Source organism: Lithobates pipiens, unplaced genomic scaffold (genome assembly GCF_037356315.1).
Source record: "Lithobates pipiens isolate NorthernLeopardFrog02 unplaced genomic scaffold, aLitPip1_a1.2 Scaffold_16, whole genome shotgun sequence".
In the NCBI taxonomy this organism is placed as follows: Eukaryota; Metazoa; Chordata; class Amphibia; order Anura; family Ranidae; genus Lithobates; species Lithobates pipiens.
In genome coordinates, this window is record NW_027507748.1 from 215,500,134 (window position 1) to 215,517,420 (window position 17,287).

Consider the following 17,287-nt stretch of genomic DNA (forward strand, 5'->3'; position numbering starts at 1 on the left):
GTGCCCATCAGTGTAGCCCCATCAGTGCCCATCAGTGAAGGAGAAAACGTACTTATTTACAAAGTTTTGAAACTGAAACAAAAAAAAATATTTTTTTTCAAAATTTTCTGTATTTTTTTTATTTGTTTAGCAAAAAATAAAAACCGTAGAGGTGATCAAATACCACCAAAAGAAAGCTCTATTTGTGGAAAAAAAATAATAAAAATGTAATTTGGGTACAGTGTAGCATGACCGCGTAATTGTAATTCAATCAGCCATACCGGGCACTTAAACACCTTCCTGCCCAGACCAATTTTCAGCTTTCAGCGCTGTTGCACTTTGAATGAAGTGGTTAATGTGTTTGTCGCATTGTGCTTATGAAACACACGGATAAATGTGCATTTCTACATGCGATCCAGAAACACGTCGGTGTGAACACAGTTTAAAATAACTAAAACAGTTCCTCTAAATAATACATTTGCTCTCTAAAAATAAGAGCAAGAACGGAAAGTGGAATTCCACACATTTTCAAGGAAGTCTCAGCACGTCAGCGGAATTTCTTTTTTGCACAATTTTGCTGTAGCAGACGCCTCACAATGAGACAACGCGAACCCTATAAGATTTTCCAAGAGTTGAACTACGGCTCGTTCATGTCTCCAGTTCAGCCGTCATTTTATCGGTGCCTTTCTCTTAGTTGCCTATCACGCTTCGGCTACGAAGACATGGTCGCTCATACTACACGCCTCGCTGAGGAAAGGCCACAGTCATATTTTCATAAGCGTCCTCTATTAAGACGTGCTGTACGCTGTGCCCAGGAAGGAAGCAGAGCGCTAGCCTATCAAAAACATGACGGAAGTGTTCAGAGCCAATCCGAAGCAGCGCATACGTAGACGTAGCCAATCGGCGGTGGGGATGGAACGATCCTGACCAACCAGTATGCGCTTGGGGAGGGTTCTGGTGGGGCGCTGTCCAAGTGGTCTGTGTTGCTTTTTTCGCCGGTGAAAGGTGCTAAGACCCCGGGGATAAGGTGAGGGGGGTAACTTTAAGTTATTTGTATGAATACACAGGGTTGTAACTGGGGGAGCGCTTGTATCAGTAATTAGGTTACTATGTTCACTAACGCCTGTACACCAGACTTTACATGGGGGTCTTCCTTTATAACTTTGTATTACTTGTACTGTATTCAGGTGGAAAGTCACCAGTCATTGCTATATGTGTAATTACAAATGCTGTGAGGAGTTCAATCTAGTTTATTTGGATAGCTTGGCAAGTGGCAGTGATGTGGGCAAAGTAAGGGTACACAGCGCCTGGCACTTCTGCTAACAATTACAATAAAGTTATATCTCATAGTACATTGATGTAAACAAATAAAGATTGAGGTATACTTAATCACCTATCGGGCCTATTTCTGACATTTGTTGTTTACAACTTAAAATCTGTATTTTTTTGCTACAAAATCACTTGGAACCTACAAACATATATTTAAAAAAATTAAATATATATATTTATTTTTTAGAAGAGACCATGGAGAATAAAATGGCATTTGTTGCAATACTTTATGTCACTGTTTTTGTGCAGCGGTCTTACAAACACAATTTATTTTTGATTTTTTTGGAAGAACTTCTTTTTTTAAATGAAAAAATAAGAAAACAATCCAAAAAAAATTGGGCTAACTTTACTATGTGAAAGACGATGTTATGCTGAATAAATTGATACCTAACATGACATGCTTTAAAATTGCACATGCTCGTGGAATGGCGACACACTACAGTACATTTCTATAGGTGACGCTTTTTTTTTACAGGCTAGCCCTCACTCAACTTCCTGCCCATCGCTCTAGGGGGGATCAGATCGTTTCCCCCTTTACCGATGGAATCATGAAAGCGTCCGGAAAACAGCGGGAGGCACCTCTCCATTGCCGATGCCTATAAAAGTGATCCCCTGGTAAATCCGCCGCTCAGACCAATTTTGTCAGCTGACGGATCGCCCACTGTTTAAAAAAATGCCAGGGTTATGTTAGCTTGCTGCTGCCATAACCCCAGTATTTAATGTCAAATTAATGATGTGTATATATACAGTGGGCGGTCCGGAAGTGGTTAAAGTAGAACTTTAGGCAAAATGTTTTTTGTAGTTTTGGATAGAGTGGAGAGGAATCAAACCCCTGCCAGGTTTTTATTGCTGTCTGTGTCCCTGTTAAAGTGGAGTTCCACCCCAAAACAAAATTCATTAATGTACATAAAAAAAAAATATTGAAAAAAAGTTTTTTTTATTTTTTATTTTTTTTTACTCAACCCTAAACACCTGTTGCTAGGGGGTCCCTCGTAGTCTGCCTCCTTCAGCGCCTGGGCTCTTGATGTCACTTCCCTCGGCGCAGGAAGGGAGATCAGCTCCCCCCCTCTAAGCAATCATCTGGGACACGTCACAGATCCCAGATGACTGCGTGGCCAATCGCGGCTCGCATTATTAAATGATAGAGCTCTCTGCAGCCTATAGTTGCTTCAAGGTGGTTGACTTGCTACAGATACATACCTGTGAGTTAGTAGGGTTTACAGCTAGATTGTTTTTGCAATATGAATAACCTTTCCAGATTCCTTGGGCTTCAGTATTGGTAAAGAAAGGGATCTGTTAGAAATGTGCCAATTGTTTACCTTGGTCATTGCAGTGTAAAGAACAGCAGTCCCATATATTTTTTTTTTTTACCAATACAATATGTTCATCTGTTTAGCATTTTTGCAACAAGAGAATAAAATTTTTGTCGAGTCAGTTTGTTTCTTGCCATCTGACTGCAACTGAAAATCCTATGGATCTACTGTATGTACTCCTGCTATGATATAGTTCATATAATACACTATATTACCAAAAGTATAAACGTATTGGAATGCCTGCCTTTACACGCACATGAACTTTAATGGAATCCCAGTCTTAGTCCATAGGGTTCAATATTGAGTTGGCCAACCCTTTGCCGCTATAACAGCTGCAACTGTTCTGGGAAGGCTGTCCACAAGGTTTAGAAGTGTGTCCATGGAAATGCTTGACCATTCTTCCAGCGATAGTAAATTAGAACACTTGTAGAATTGAGCGACAATGAATCGTGGGGAAATACATTTTATTATTAATATATAATTATATTTATTATATTATAATTTATGATTTTGTGTTTCAAACTTTATCATACCTGGGATATCTACTAGACTGTTGTTTGAACCGATTTAAGTGTGTTATTGCTAAGAATTACAGGCCTACAATATAAAACGCCAAATTTCTATGCAAAATAATTGTACCGATTTGAGACGCAAAAATCGGACATAATCATACCGCCAGAGAGGCTACAGTTCATGTGCGTGTAAAGGCAGACGTACCAATACTGTTGGTAATCTAGTGTATATGATTAGTAAATGTTAACATTGGCACTAGATAGTCTTTTTGTTGTTTGCAACAGAATAACTGTGGAACTAAAGAAAAGAAAGATGCATGATATAAGAGTAGGCACTGTACATGTCACAGTATCGAGAGAACATTACAAATTGTACTTTAAATGTTCTATATATATGTTTCTGTGCTTGTATGAAAGAGGAAGAGAAGCGCTGCTGCAGACGGGCACGTCGCTGGATTGAAAGAGGAGCCAGATAAGTATTTAACCACTTACCCACTGGGCAATTAAACCCCCTTCCCAACCTGACCAATTTTCAGCTTTCGGTGCTCTCACATTTTGAATGACAATTACAGAGTCGTGCAACATTGGACCTATATGAATTTTTTTTTCACACAAATTGAGCTTTCTTTTGGTGATATTTAATCACCACTAAGTTTTTTTTATTTTTTGCGTTTATAAAATAATTTTTTTTTTTTTAATTAATTTTTCTTTGTTTCTGTTATAAAATTTTGCAATTTTTCTTCATAAATTTTGGCCAAAATGTATACTGCTACATATCTTTGGTAAAAAATAACCCAACTTGGTGTATATTATTTGGTCTTTGTGAAAGTTATAGAGTCTAAAAGCTATGGTGCCAATATCTGAAAATAGATCACACCTGAAGTACTGACGGTCTATCTCATTTCTTGAGATCCTAAAAAGCCAGGAAAGTACAAATACCCCCCCAAATGACCCCTTTTTGGAAAGTAGACATTCCAAGTTATTTAGTAAGAGGCATGGTGAGCTTTTTGAGGTTGTCATTTTTTTCCCACAATTCTTTGCAAAATCAAGATTTTATTTATTTTGAATTTTTTTACAATATTAGGTTATTTCTCACACACAGCATATGCATACCACAAATTACACCCCAAAACACATTCTGCTACTCCTCCTGAGTATGTCGATATCACATGTGTGAGACTTTTACACAGCCTAGCCACATACAGAGGCCCAACATTGAGGGAGCACCATCAGGCGTTCTAGGAGCATAAATTACACATGCAATTTCTTGACTACCTCTTACACTTTAAACTGATGTGGCATGGATGAGCATGAATGAGGATGGATGAGCCGTGGATTGGGATGGCTGAGTATGGATGGGGATGGATGGCTGAGCATGGATTGTTGGATGAGTATGGATGGATGGCTGGATGAGTATGACAGAGGGATTGATAGATGGCTGGATGAGTATAACAGGGATGGCTGCGCATGGATGGCTGGATGAGGCTGCAATGGGCACAGATCAGCGCTGTGGGCATTATAGATGCAGCCCACATCGCTGCTGCATCCGATCTCTCTGCTCACTGTATCGAGCAGTACAGAGAGGGGAGAGAGGAACCGGACATGATGCCCGTATGTTTACAAGTGATCGCTCTGTCATTTGATGGAGCGATCACATGGGAAACGGCCGCTGTCAGCGGGCATTTAACATGACCCATGATGGACCCAGCGGTCATGGATACTCCCGTGTGCATGCCCCAGGTATCGCGATTCTGGGAGGACGTCAGTGTATGTCCTCCCAGAGTTATCGAGCCATGCTGCAGCCGTCATTCGGTTATGGTGCGGTTGTTAAGTGGTTAAGGGGCACTGATCCTGGAATGTTTTATTTACTTTAATGAAGAGAATGCATTAAGGAAAAAACCTCATGGCCTTGGAACCACTTTACCAATTCAGGGAAATAATTTTGGAATTTTTTTTTTCAGAATTTCTTTCATAGAATGCGTCAACAGCAAAAGTCATTTAAATAAATTCATATCTAACAGACTGACAGCTCCAATCTATTGTTGAACATTGAATATGAATCTAAACAAATGCCCAAGAAATGAAATGCCATGCACAAGGGTGTCTGTAAATGCTTTCAAGTGGATAGAATGGGGAAGGGTTAGACCAGGGCTTGACACATTTGCTTTGAATCTAGGAGCCAGCTAAAAAAAGTTAGGAGCCAGTATTTATTTTATTTTTTTATAACTAACAAAACTTTTTTTTCTGTTTAGAGTATAAAATGGCAGAATAAACCAAAAGCTATAAATTACTATATACTTACCTTGCCGGTCCCATGAGGTGGGCAATTATAATTTATGTCTTTACTGTATTTAAAAATCAGACAGCTGTCTCATTCAGTTATAATGCTACTGAATGAGATGGCATTCTCACTAGGTAATTTCAAGGGATGTCACGCAATATTACCACATCCGTGTCTGGGAAATGCAAAATTTCAGTAAAAAACACACTAAAGTTTGAGAGCACACAAATGCAATAAATTAGCCATTTTTTTGGTAAAATATAAAAGAGGTTGCATCAAATAAATACTCAACGTGTCAAACCTTAAATTTACGTGCACCGTGAAATGGCGACAAACTTCATTACCCATTATTTTCGATAGGCAACTCTTTAAAAGCCCCCTATAGGTCATCAATTAGCGTTACAGAGGAGGTCTATTGTTCTAAAATGATTGCTGTCATTCCAGCATGCGGGTCAATATGTATTCATTTTTTCCAATAAAAAAAAACTGAACTGAAATTTTTGGAAAAATTAAAAAAAAAATGCTACATTAGCACTTTTTTGTCTTTTTATGATTGAAAGTCATTTATTATTAAGCCTTATTATAGGCTTACCTGTAGGTAAAAGTGATAAAATTGACTATACAACCGCTTTAAAGCAGTATCAAATCCAAACCTAAACCTTTTTATTATTATGCAGCTTACCAATTCTTGTGATGGCTGTATTCGTTTTTTTTTTGGCTATCTTTTATTTTCACTTGGTGATCCGGCTAGAAAGGCTGTTGTTTTTTCAAAAGAACAAGCTCTCCTGCAGATTTTCCAGTTACAGAGATGAGACAAACCATCTAACACTAGCTTGCAATGATCAGCTTTTATTTATACATGTAAAATCGTTATTTCAAAGGGGAAAAAAACTGTTGCTGTAATAGCTCATAAAATGTGAGCTGGAGTTTGGCTTCAATTGTTATACTTTATCTAAATCTAGTACATCTAACACTCCTATCCCCTGTTCTTCTTCATCCAGAGTGGGGGCACTTTAATACGGGAGTTTTGTTACTGGCTGGATCGCCAGGTGAAACAAAGGCAGCCACCACATCTAAGGATTGGAAAGCTGCAATATATAACATTTTTGGCTTTGGGTTTAATACCGCTTTTAAAGTGGTTGTCCACTTGTCCACTTTGTGGCAGCCCCCCTAATACTTACCTGAACACTCTTGCAACATCTAGATCCAGTGAGGTTGCAGGAGTGTCTTGGCTGCCCGGGACACCCCTTCTCATTGGCTGAGACAGCAGGGGGGCGCCGTTGGCTCCCGCTGCTGTCAATCATTCAAAATCAGTCAGCCAATGAGGAAAGGGGGTAGGCCATGGCTCCCTGTCTGAATGGACACAAGGCGCTGTGGCTAGGCTCTGGTGCCCCCATAGCAAGCTGCTTGCTGTGGGTCACTCAACAGGAGGGAGGGACACAGAGCAGGTAAGTATAACATGTCGTCCTGCCGAAAATCTAAGATGCTGGTTGTACCCAAGTCGATCGATGGATTGGCTTGGGTACTCTCAGCCTTTCCATAGATGTTTTATTTGAACCATCTATGGCCAGCTTTAGTCAGCCGTCAACCACCCCCTCCAAACCTGTAAGCTAAAATGCAAATCATGACATCCTACCACCACCATCTCCACAAGTGCAGAAGATTACAGTAGCCTAATACTAACATAATAGGATAAGTATAATTTTAGTGAATCCCCCCACAAAAAACACATTCCCTCTGGCAGCCTACATATTTTACTCAGTAACGGTTTCCTTTAAACAACCCCAAACACCTTTCCTCCTGACCCAGGAACAAGAGGCCCGTCAAACCCAATATCCTAATTTTTGTACACATTTTTTTTTTATGGGGTATAACACTATTTTTTTGTGGCAATACTGTGTTCTCGCCTCAGTGTGTGCACCTAACTGCAAAATTAGAATTTGAAGCAGTGGACAGCTTGTGCAGCAAAAAGCAAGCTTGTACATAAATGGAGTTTAGAGGTGTTATGGAGCTGGCATTTTGGGGGTGCTGAAAGGAAAATCTGTAAGCTGCCATTGCTGACCTCCCTTAACCACTTCAGCCCCGGAATAATTTACCCCCTTCCTGACCAGAGCACATTTTGCGATTCGGCACTGCATCACGTTAACTGACAATTGCGCGGTCATGCGACGTGGCTCCCAAACAAAATTGACCTCCTTTTTTTTTCCCACAAACAGAGATTTCTTTTGGTGGTATTTGATCACCTTTGCATTTTTCATTTTTTGCGCTATAAACAAAAAAAAAAATAGCGACGATTTTGAAAAAAACCCATTATTTTTTACTTTTTGCTATAATATCCCCAAAATATATATAAAAAAAACGTTTTCTTTCCCTGTTTAGGGCGATACATATTCTTCTTCATATTTTTGGTAAAAAAAAAATCCCAATAAGCGTTTATTGATTGGTTTGCGCAAAAGTTATAGCGTCTACAAAATAGGGGATAGTTTTATGGCAGTTTTATTGATAATTTTATTTTTATTTTCTACTCGTAATGGCGGTGATCAGCAATTTTTATCGTGACTGCGACATTATGGCGGACACAATGGACAATTTTGACACATTTTCTGGGACCATTGGGATTTATACAGCAATCAATGCTAAAAAAATTACATTGATTAATGTAAAAATTTCACTGGAAGTGAGGGGGTTAATCACTAAGTGGCACTGTAGAGGTTAACTGTGTCCTAGGGAGTGATTCTAACTGTGGGGAGAAGGGGCTGTGTGTGACACGTCACTGATCAGCGCTCCCGATTACAGGGAGCTGTGATCAGTGACGCTGTCTCTAGGCAGAACGGGGAGATACTTGTTTACATTAGCATCTCCCCGTTCTTCCTAACTGTGAGACGATCGCGGGTATCCCCGCAGACATCAGGTCTTAAAGGGCAACGTACAGGTACATAAATCTGCCTGTACGTTCCCTTCTACCGCAGTATATCTGCGTGAGGCGGTCGGGAAGCGGTTAAAATCGCTGACCTTCTGTAGGAAGTATTTAAAAACTAAAGTCAGAACTTCTGATTAGCATCCTTGTTTCAGGTCAGTGACTTAATGCACTGAAGCCATTGGAACATCAGCATGGCAAGCAACTAGTATTTTCAGGAGAGGTCAGCAATGATGGCTTACATATTTCTCTCACTTTTATTTATTTATAGTGTTGTTCTACAAATACTACAATTATGTTTTTCTGGCTGTGTATAGTATGACTAGTGCCCACAACTGGTTAATAGAGGGCATTTAAAGTGTTAGTAAACTGGCTGAAAAAAAAAATTGAGTCCCCTGCAAGTTTATACCATAATCTGTTAGCCCTTACCTTCCAAACAAAGTTCTCCAGCGGAGCGTTGTCACCGTTTCTATCGGCTTCTATCTTCACCCGGTCTTCATTCCAGGTTCGTAGGCTCCAGCCATTTGATTGGCCTGGAGGCTGAGATGACATCACTCTATGCGTGCGGGAGCCACGGCATGGCGCTCTGCATTTTACGGCATACTGTGTGCCCTGATTGCAGAGCGTCACTGTGCCTGCAACATCATTGGCTACTGCTAATGTGAATATCTCCCAAACAGTGCATGTTTAGGAGATATTTATTGTACCTACAGGTAAGTCTGATTGTAAGCTTACTTGTAGGTGCAAGTAAAAAAAAAAAAAGTTTACTACCGCTCTAATATAAAATCGGCAAACATTTTTATTTTAAAGTGGTTCTAAAGCCTTAAAGTGTTACTAAACCAACAACAGTGAAATCAGTCTGTATATGCAGTAAAGCATGCTTGTTATACTCATTGGGGAGCCTAAGGGGTTAATACTCTGCATTGTGTAAAAAGGCTGTTGGATCTTCTTATCTGATCCTCCCCTTCTTCCCCAGTCCATCAGCATTCTCCTGTGAGCATGTGCCTTGGGGGCACTCTGCATATGCTCAGTTTGGGTCGTATTGCTAGAGTTTATTTATTTATTTATTTTTTCGGGAGGGTGCATGTGATCAGCACAGGGCCAATCAGCACTGTCTAGAAAGGGGGTCAGGGTCCTGCAGGCTCATAAGACAATTTAACCAGACACTGACAGAAGTCACAAGACTGCTATATACTGCTGATGAGAAAAGGTATTAAGCAGTTTATATTTACTAAAACAATTGCATATTTATGTTCTGTTTATTGTGGGAAACCAGATATAGTGAATACAGGATCCTGGGCTTACACTTTAAAGTGGAGCTCCACCCAGAAGGGGAAGCTCCACTTGTTCGCACCCTGGTTTTGACAGGTAGCCACACCCACTTCCAGGTAAGAACGCCGCACAGTGATCTATGACATATTCAACCCCCTCCAGGTAAGTGTCCTTATATTAAACGTCAGCAGCTACAGTAGTTGTAGCTGCCAACTTTAATTATTTTTTTTTCTTTTTTCAAACGGAGTGCCGCATTAAAGCGGTTCTCCACCCTGAAGTGGAAGTTCCGCTGATCTGAACCCTCCCCCCCCCCCTCCGGTGCCACAATCGGCACCTTTCAGGGGGGAGGGGGGTGCAGTTACCTGGATAATCCAGGTATCTGCACCCACTTCCGGGACAAGACTGCTGCAGATGCCCCCCCCGTTGTGTTCTGGGAAACACACAGTTCAGCATAGACGCGCAGTGCGACTCGCCCATGCGCAGTAGGGAACCGGGCAGTGAAGCCGCAACGCTTCACTTCCCGATTCCCTGACAGAGGATGGCGGCGGGGGCAGCAGAGAGACGAGCGATCGCTCGTCATCTGCCGCCGACATCGCTGGACCCTGGGACAGGTAAGTGTCCATTTATTAAAAGTCAGCAGCTGCAATATTTGTAGCTGCTGGCTTTTAATATTTTTTTTTAAAGGTGCAGAACCACTTTAAGTGATATGTGCAGTTATTCTTTAAACTATGGATACATTGGCAGTATAGTCAGGATAATACATGTCCTTGTGGAAAAAAGGCATTAAACTATGTGGCTTTGTTGTGTGAATCCTAACACTTAAATTACTTTAAATCTATATCTGTACACCTTGATTCTTTGTGTGAATAAATGTATGTAAAGCACTTTTCTTAGTTACTCGTGACAGCGCGACATGCAGATTCCCACTTCTCAGATCTCAGTACAGTGTAGCTTAAAATTCTAAACTCTTGGTGATTTTTTTATTTATTTTTTGTTCTGAAATGTGGCATGAAGATCCTGCTCCAGGATAGGAATTAATACATTTTAAAGCGCTATCATACCCAAAAAACAAAAATGTATTAAAGTGGAGTTCCGCCCAAAAAAAAATACAAAATTAAAAGTCAGCAGCTACAATTACTGCAGATGCTGACTTTTAAAATAAGGACACATACATGTCCTCACCCGAAGCCGACCCGTCCTTCGGCTCCCAGGTGCAGGCGCCGGCATCTTGCGCAAGGAAATCAGGAAGTGAAGCCTTGCGGCTTCACAGCCTGGTTCCCTACTGCGCATGCGTAGTTAAAGGGGTTGTAAGGGTAAATATTTTTTCACCTTAATGCATTCTATGCATTAAGGTGAAAAAACATCTATACACTACTGCAACAGAGTGGATTCCAGCACTCTAAACTAGGGCTTATTTTTGGGGTAGGGCTTATATTGCAGCGTTTCCCAGAAACACGGTAGCAGCTTTACATGTTGTTATGATGTGAACTATACCTAGGATTACCTTGATTTTGGGCTGTCTATGCAGTTGGAGTGTAGTTCAAAATGCATGCAACTGCATCTGGTGAGAAAGGGCCCTTACAGAGATAATGTCATCATCGGATACATTTATTATTATTATTATTATATAGGATTTATATAGTGCCAACAGCTTGGGCAGCGCTTTACAATATAGAAGGTAGATTCATTGACATTAGGGAAAAAATGTAGAAATGCTGATCAAGCTAAAGAAAGAGGTAAGTATGCAGTGGATAATCTGTCACAGCTCTAGCAATAGACCTAAGTTCCAAATACTTGAGGAAGTTTTAAAAAAGCTTATACTTACTTTCGAGAATCATTGGTGAGGATTTTTGTGTCACATTGTAATGAGGAAGAAAACAGAGGAAGTTAAAGATCTCTTTTGGTTATTTTCATTTTTTTTTGTAGTTGCTAAGAATAAATTATGCATAGTTCACAGAAACCAGAAAGGGAGTATCCACCTCATGCTGCAAGTCTTCCACCAAATTCTCCTTGTACCACTCATACCACTCAGAAAGTAGCAGTGTGTGTTTTAAGACTATTATGCCTTAGTTAAGCATGAGATAGCACGAGAATACCCCTTTTTTTTTTTTTTTTTTTTTTTTTTTTTTTTAAGTTTGCATAAAATTGATTTAAATCTATTGCAAAGGAGGTATATATCTAGAAGTGTACCTGGACTTTAAACCTGCCATCTTTGTTATAACAGATAAAGCCGAACTCGGGGTAGGTGCACTGCAGGATTTAAATGTTCGTTAAAGAGGATCTTCACCCTGTAAATATAAATTTTAAGTCAGCAGCTATAAGTACTGTAGCTGCTGACTTTTCAAAAATATACACTTGGCTGTCTGAGGATCTAGCAATGTCCTCTCCCCACCCAGCTCTTTCATAGTGTTTTTGGCCAGACGCCGGCATTTTAACTGGGAAGCCGGCTGTGACTTCTTGTGGCTTCCCAGCTGGCTGCCCACTGTGCATGCTCGAACCATGCTACACCCCGTTAATGGTGCTGCAGTCTCCTGGGACCTATGATGTGTCCCAAGAGGCTATGGTGAAAGGTGGGGGGGGGGGAGGCGAACTTCTGTTTTGATCACCCAGGCGGTCTTGCTGACCTGGAAGCAATGTGTAAAATTCCACTTCCGTGTCCCCCCTTTCACTTTCTCCAAACTATATGGCTGGGGAAGAATCTAATCCTGTGCAATCTGCACTGCATTAGATTGAGTGGAGGACAGGTGAGAGTCTAAAAGAACACCGGATGTTTAATTAAAGAGAAGTGGTCACCAAAAGTCATCACACAGGGGACTTCTTGTTGCCTAAGTGATTTAAAAATTGTAAAAAAATTTTTAGTTACACCCCCAAAAAAGTTGTTTTATTATTTTTTTTTTTTTTTTGAGGCTCCCCCACCCCCACATATACAAACGTAAATACATGTGTCATATTATGATACACATATTGCCATGCACGCAGAAGTGAGAACAATAAATCTAGCACTGGAGATCATTGGTAACTCTAAACTGATGACCTGTAGGGGCTTTTAAGGCTTTGCCTATGGATAATATAGGGTATTGCAGTTTGCCACCATTGCACGGGTGCAAGCTATTTTAAGGTTTCGCATGTTCGTTATCTTTTTGCTTGGTGTAACGTCCTCTTTTACTTTTTACTTATTTAAAAAAAAAAAAATTTATTGCTTATGTGTGCCCTAAAATTAACTTTAGTATTTTTTTTACTGAAATTTCCTAGACCTTTGTGCTAAATATTGTGTAATGTAAAAAAATTAGAACTATCATTATTTTATTTACAAGGGTTTCTGCTTTCAGGAAATAATGTTTTGGGGGATATATGCAATCTTCAGGACTTATTTTTTTGATGATTTTTTTAAACATATGCAAAAAACAGCTCTGACAGCAAGAGGGTAAATCGCCACTGGATTTATTTTTTGCTATGTAAACATTCGCTAACCACTTAAGCCCCAGAATTTTCGGCTGCCTAAAGACCAGAGGATTTTTTACAATTTGGCACTGCACTGCTTTAACTGGTAATTGCGCGGTCATGCAATGTTGTACCCAAACAAAATTTGCATCCCTTTTTCTCACAAATAGCGCTTTCTTTTGATGGCATTTGATTGCCTCTGTGATTTTGCTTTTTTGTGATCTAAATAGGAAAAAGATATTTTCTACTTTTTGTTGTAAGAAAAATCCAATAAACTCAATTTTAGTCATACATTTAGGCCAAAATGTATTCAGCCACATGTCTTTGGTAAAAAAAATGTCAATAAGCGTATATTTATTGGTTTGCGTTCTAGCGTCTACAAACTAGGATACATTTTCTGGAATTTACACAGAAACATAATAACAATAAAACATTGCAGAATAAAATACAGTAAAAAAAGAGCAGAACAATAAAATGACAACTATTTTTGTACCAGCGCCTAGCCTTACGGGCAACTAGGTACGGTGCCAACAACTGGTCGTTGAGGTCCACCCCTCCCCATATTCTGGTTATATTCGTGGAGACAGAGGGTTTTCTCCACAACACCAGTCACTGTAGAAATTTGGACCATCGTGTCTGCATGAAGGTAGGTTAGAAGGAAAACATTCTTATTATCCCACCACTTCACATTGAGCAAATTATTACACTTGATGCAGGCTCTCTCCCGCAGCCTAAGACGGCAATCTACAAGCCGCAGGGGAAAGCCCTAGCGATTGGATCAATCTGATGATCAAACAAGTGATCTAAAAAGTGGCACACTCATGTAATAATTGTCCACATACAAATGGTACCCCTTTCGGAATAAGGGTGACACCAAGTCCTACACATTCTTGCCAGCACTCCCTATGTAATCTGAGCAGTTCTCCGGCTCTACGTGGCTATCTTTTTCCTCGTAAACCATAAAAACTACATGTATAGCCTGTGGCCCTGTCACAGAGCTTACACATCTTGACCCCGTATCTGGCACGCTTGCTGGGAAGATACAGTTTGAAAGACAAACGGCCAGAAAACCTAATCAGGCACTCGTCAACGCAGACAACTTGATGGGGAGTAAACAAGTCTGCAAAACGTTGAAGTGGTTTATGAGGGGCCGAACTTTGTAGAGCCGCTCGTATCCAGGGTCTCCACGTGGAAGACAGAGTGCATTGTTGTTGAAATGCATGAACCACAAGATCTGCTCGCATCGTGCCCTGATCATGGAGGCAGAAAACAAGGGCATATGGTAAATAGGGTCAGTGGACCAATATGACTGCAACATACTCATTTTAACTATGCCCATGTCGAGGGATAGGCCCAGAAAGATATTAAATTCGGAGACCGTAATTGGTTTCCAATCCGATTGGCAAGAGAGGACTGGGGATTAGCGGCTATGTATTGACCAGCATACAAATTACTTTGGTCCACAATAGATCTATAGAGAGCTTTGGTGAAAAACAACGAATAAAAATCAAGTGGCATAAAATCAACTGTTTCCACCTGAATGCCGGGTTGGTCAGTGAATGGGGGAAGTACGGGTGCTGCTGAAGTGGTGGGTTCCCAATTAGGATTGGCAAATGCAGCAGGAAGGGCACTATGGGCTCGACAGGCATGTCTTTGTCTTCTTGGTGGCAGCAAGACACTACTTGTGCTTGCCACCTCACCAGCTTGAACTGCACTTATGGGACTCGCCACGTCACCACGTGTTACTGCAGTGCTGGTTTGACTACGACCAGGGTGTAGTAGGCCGCTGGTGCTTGCCTGTTCACCAGAAGGATGAGCGGCACGAGTACTTCTCTGCGCCATACGAGAGCCCTGCAGTTCTTGCACCTCAACAGCAGAAGAAGAACGGGGTCTGGTACGCCTGACCTTGGCAAGGACCACAATTCCGTCGTCAGAACTATCTGTCATGGAGCCACTGTCGTCTACAGGATCGTATTCTGAGCCTGAATCTAACAGATGAGTGACTTCCTCTTCACTTCACATCTGTCATGCTCAGAAATGTGTAGGCCTCTTCACTAGTGTACCTTCGATTTGCCATTTTGGGCTCTAAATTTACTGGTACACTAGTGAGACTCACAGGTAAAAAAGCTCCTAGACTGTTAGCGACTGATTCAAACGCTACCAAAAAAAACTGTTAGCGATCGCAGGGTTCAGGTCTGACTCTGCGCTGCAGTTATGTGTGTTTTTGTAAGTGACAGTGATCGATTGATAGTGCACTTGGGTGGGCTGGGCGGGAAGGCAAAATGCAGGTGCTAGCAGGTTTCTGGGCTGATCCCGCTAGCGTTTTTGGGAACCGGATATTGATCCATTCCCACACTATACCACTAAGGGAGGTGTATGCTGCGTGTGTGGGTGTTAGCAGTACTGGCACTAACCTGGCACTGCCTGGGGTGATGCAGGGGTACCTGACGCTATAAAAAACTGACGGTGAACCTAAATACCTGGCTACGTAGCGTCACCTGTGACACTAATATGGGTTTTAGAAAAAAGATTGCTTGGTGACAGTGGTTAACTGGGGGGTGATCAAGGGGTTAAACCTTGGTTAGGGGGGTACCCTAGACCTAAAGGGGCCTACCACTAAATGCCTTACTACTTATAACAGTCACAAACGACACCAATGCGCTAATCAGTAAAAAAAAAAAAAAATCGGGTTAGGGTTTATGTGCCTATGTGTGCTAGTGTCAGTGTAGTGTTGGTGTTACTCACAGTAGATGTCTTCTTTCCTTGGAAGCCTGAACGAAAAGGCTTCACAAGGAGAGATGACATCACTTCCTCTGCTTCTGTTTACATTACAGAAGCAGAGGAAGCTCCTCATTTGCCAGGAGCGATCACGAGGGGGTGGCCATGAATCGGTGCCTCCCCCTCAGTACGGGAGCAGCTTGGATGTCCTACCAGAACCACGCCCCTGTGCGTGTCTGGTGTTCTTCGGACACAGCTAATCCCAGATCGTGGTAAAGGCCCAATCACAGCAGCCCTTTACAATGTGATCAGCTGTGTCCAATCACAGCTAATCACATGTAAACAAACTTGCTAGTTATCAACATTTCTTTCCTCACGTACTATCACAGCGTGCGGAAAGAAAGTAGAGCTGGTAACTGGCAATTCTGACAGGGCACATGTGCACTGATAATCCAGGTACTGATTATTAGGGGAGCCCCATCAGTGCAGCCTCATCAGCCCACATCAGTGAAAGAGAAAAACTACTTACCGTATATACTCGAGTATAGGCCGACCCGAATATAAGCCGAGGCCCCCAATTTACCCCCAAAAAACTGGAAAACTTATTGACTCGTGTATAAGCCGAGGGTGAGACATGGCTGTCCATCCCTGTGTGTGTGTCCGTCCATCCCTGTGTGTCCATCCATCCCTGTGTGTGTGTCCGTCCATCCATCCCTGTGTGTGTATCCATCCATCCATCCATCCATCCCTGTGTGTGTGTGTGTGTGTGTATTCATCCATCCATCCATCCCTGTGTGTGTGTGTGTGTGTGTATCCATCCATCCATCCATCCCTGTGTGTGTGTGTGTGTATCCATCCATCCATCCCTGTGTGTGTGTGTGTGTGTGTGTGTGTGTGTGTGTGTGTGTGTGTGTGTGTGTCCGTGCAGCCTTGTGTGTGTGTGTGTGTGTGTGTCCGTGCAGCCTTGTGTGTGTGTGTGTGTGTGTGTCCGTGCAGCCTTGTGTGTGTGTGTGTGTGTGTGTGTGTGTGTGTGTGTGTGTCCGTGCAGCCTTGTGTGTGTGTCCAGCCTACCTGTGTCCCAAGCCTCCGTCCCGAGCCGCCGTCGTCCCGAGCCTCCTCCGACCCGTGCTGTGCCTCCTCCGTCCCGTGCCTCCTCCGTCCCGTGCCGTGCCTCCTCCTTCCCGTGCCTCCTCCGTCCCGTGCCGTGCCTCCTCAGTCCCGTGCCGTGCCGATGGATCGCCGCTCTTCTCGGCGGCCATTCTACAATTCAAAATTCCGCCTCCGCCTGTGATAGGCGGAACACTCAATTTCCCAGCAGCCTGTGTTCCGCCTATCACGGACATCCTCTCATACTCGTCCGTAGTATGAGAATGAGCGGATGTCCGTGATAGGTGGAACACTGACTGCTGGGAAATTCAGTGTTCCGCCTATCACAGGCGGAGGCGGAGAAGGAGGCGCGGCTTTTAAATTTTAATGTCCGCCGTCTGTCTGCTCGATACGCTGATCGAGCAGTCAGACAGCGGTG

General features: G+C 42.1%; 1 protein-coding gene across 1 annotated transcript in view; it reads left to right on the top strand.

Moving 5' to 3' along the window:
- The first annotated feature begins 964 nt into the window (after window positions 1-964).
- The window catches only part of WASF2 (WASP family member 2), an 83,614-nt gene continuing 67,291 nt past the window's right edge, over window positions 965-17,287 (top strand). Inside the window, exon 1 of the mRNA XM_077481017.1 lies at window positions 965-1,006. The gene's annotated coding sequence lies outside the window, so the exon portion shown is untranslated. The remainder of the gene's footprint in view (window positions 1,007-17,287) is intronic.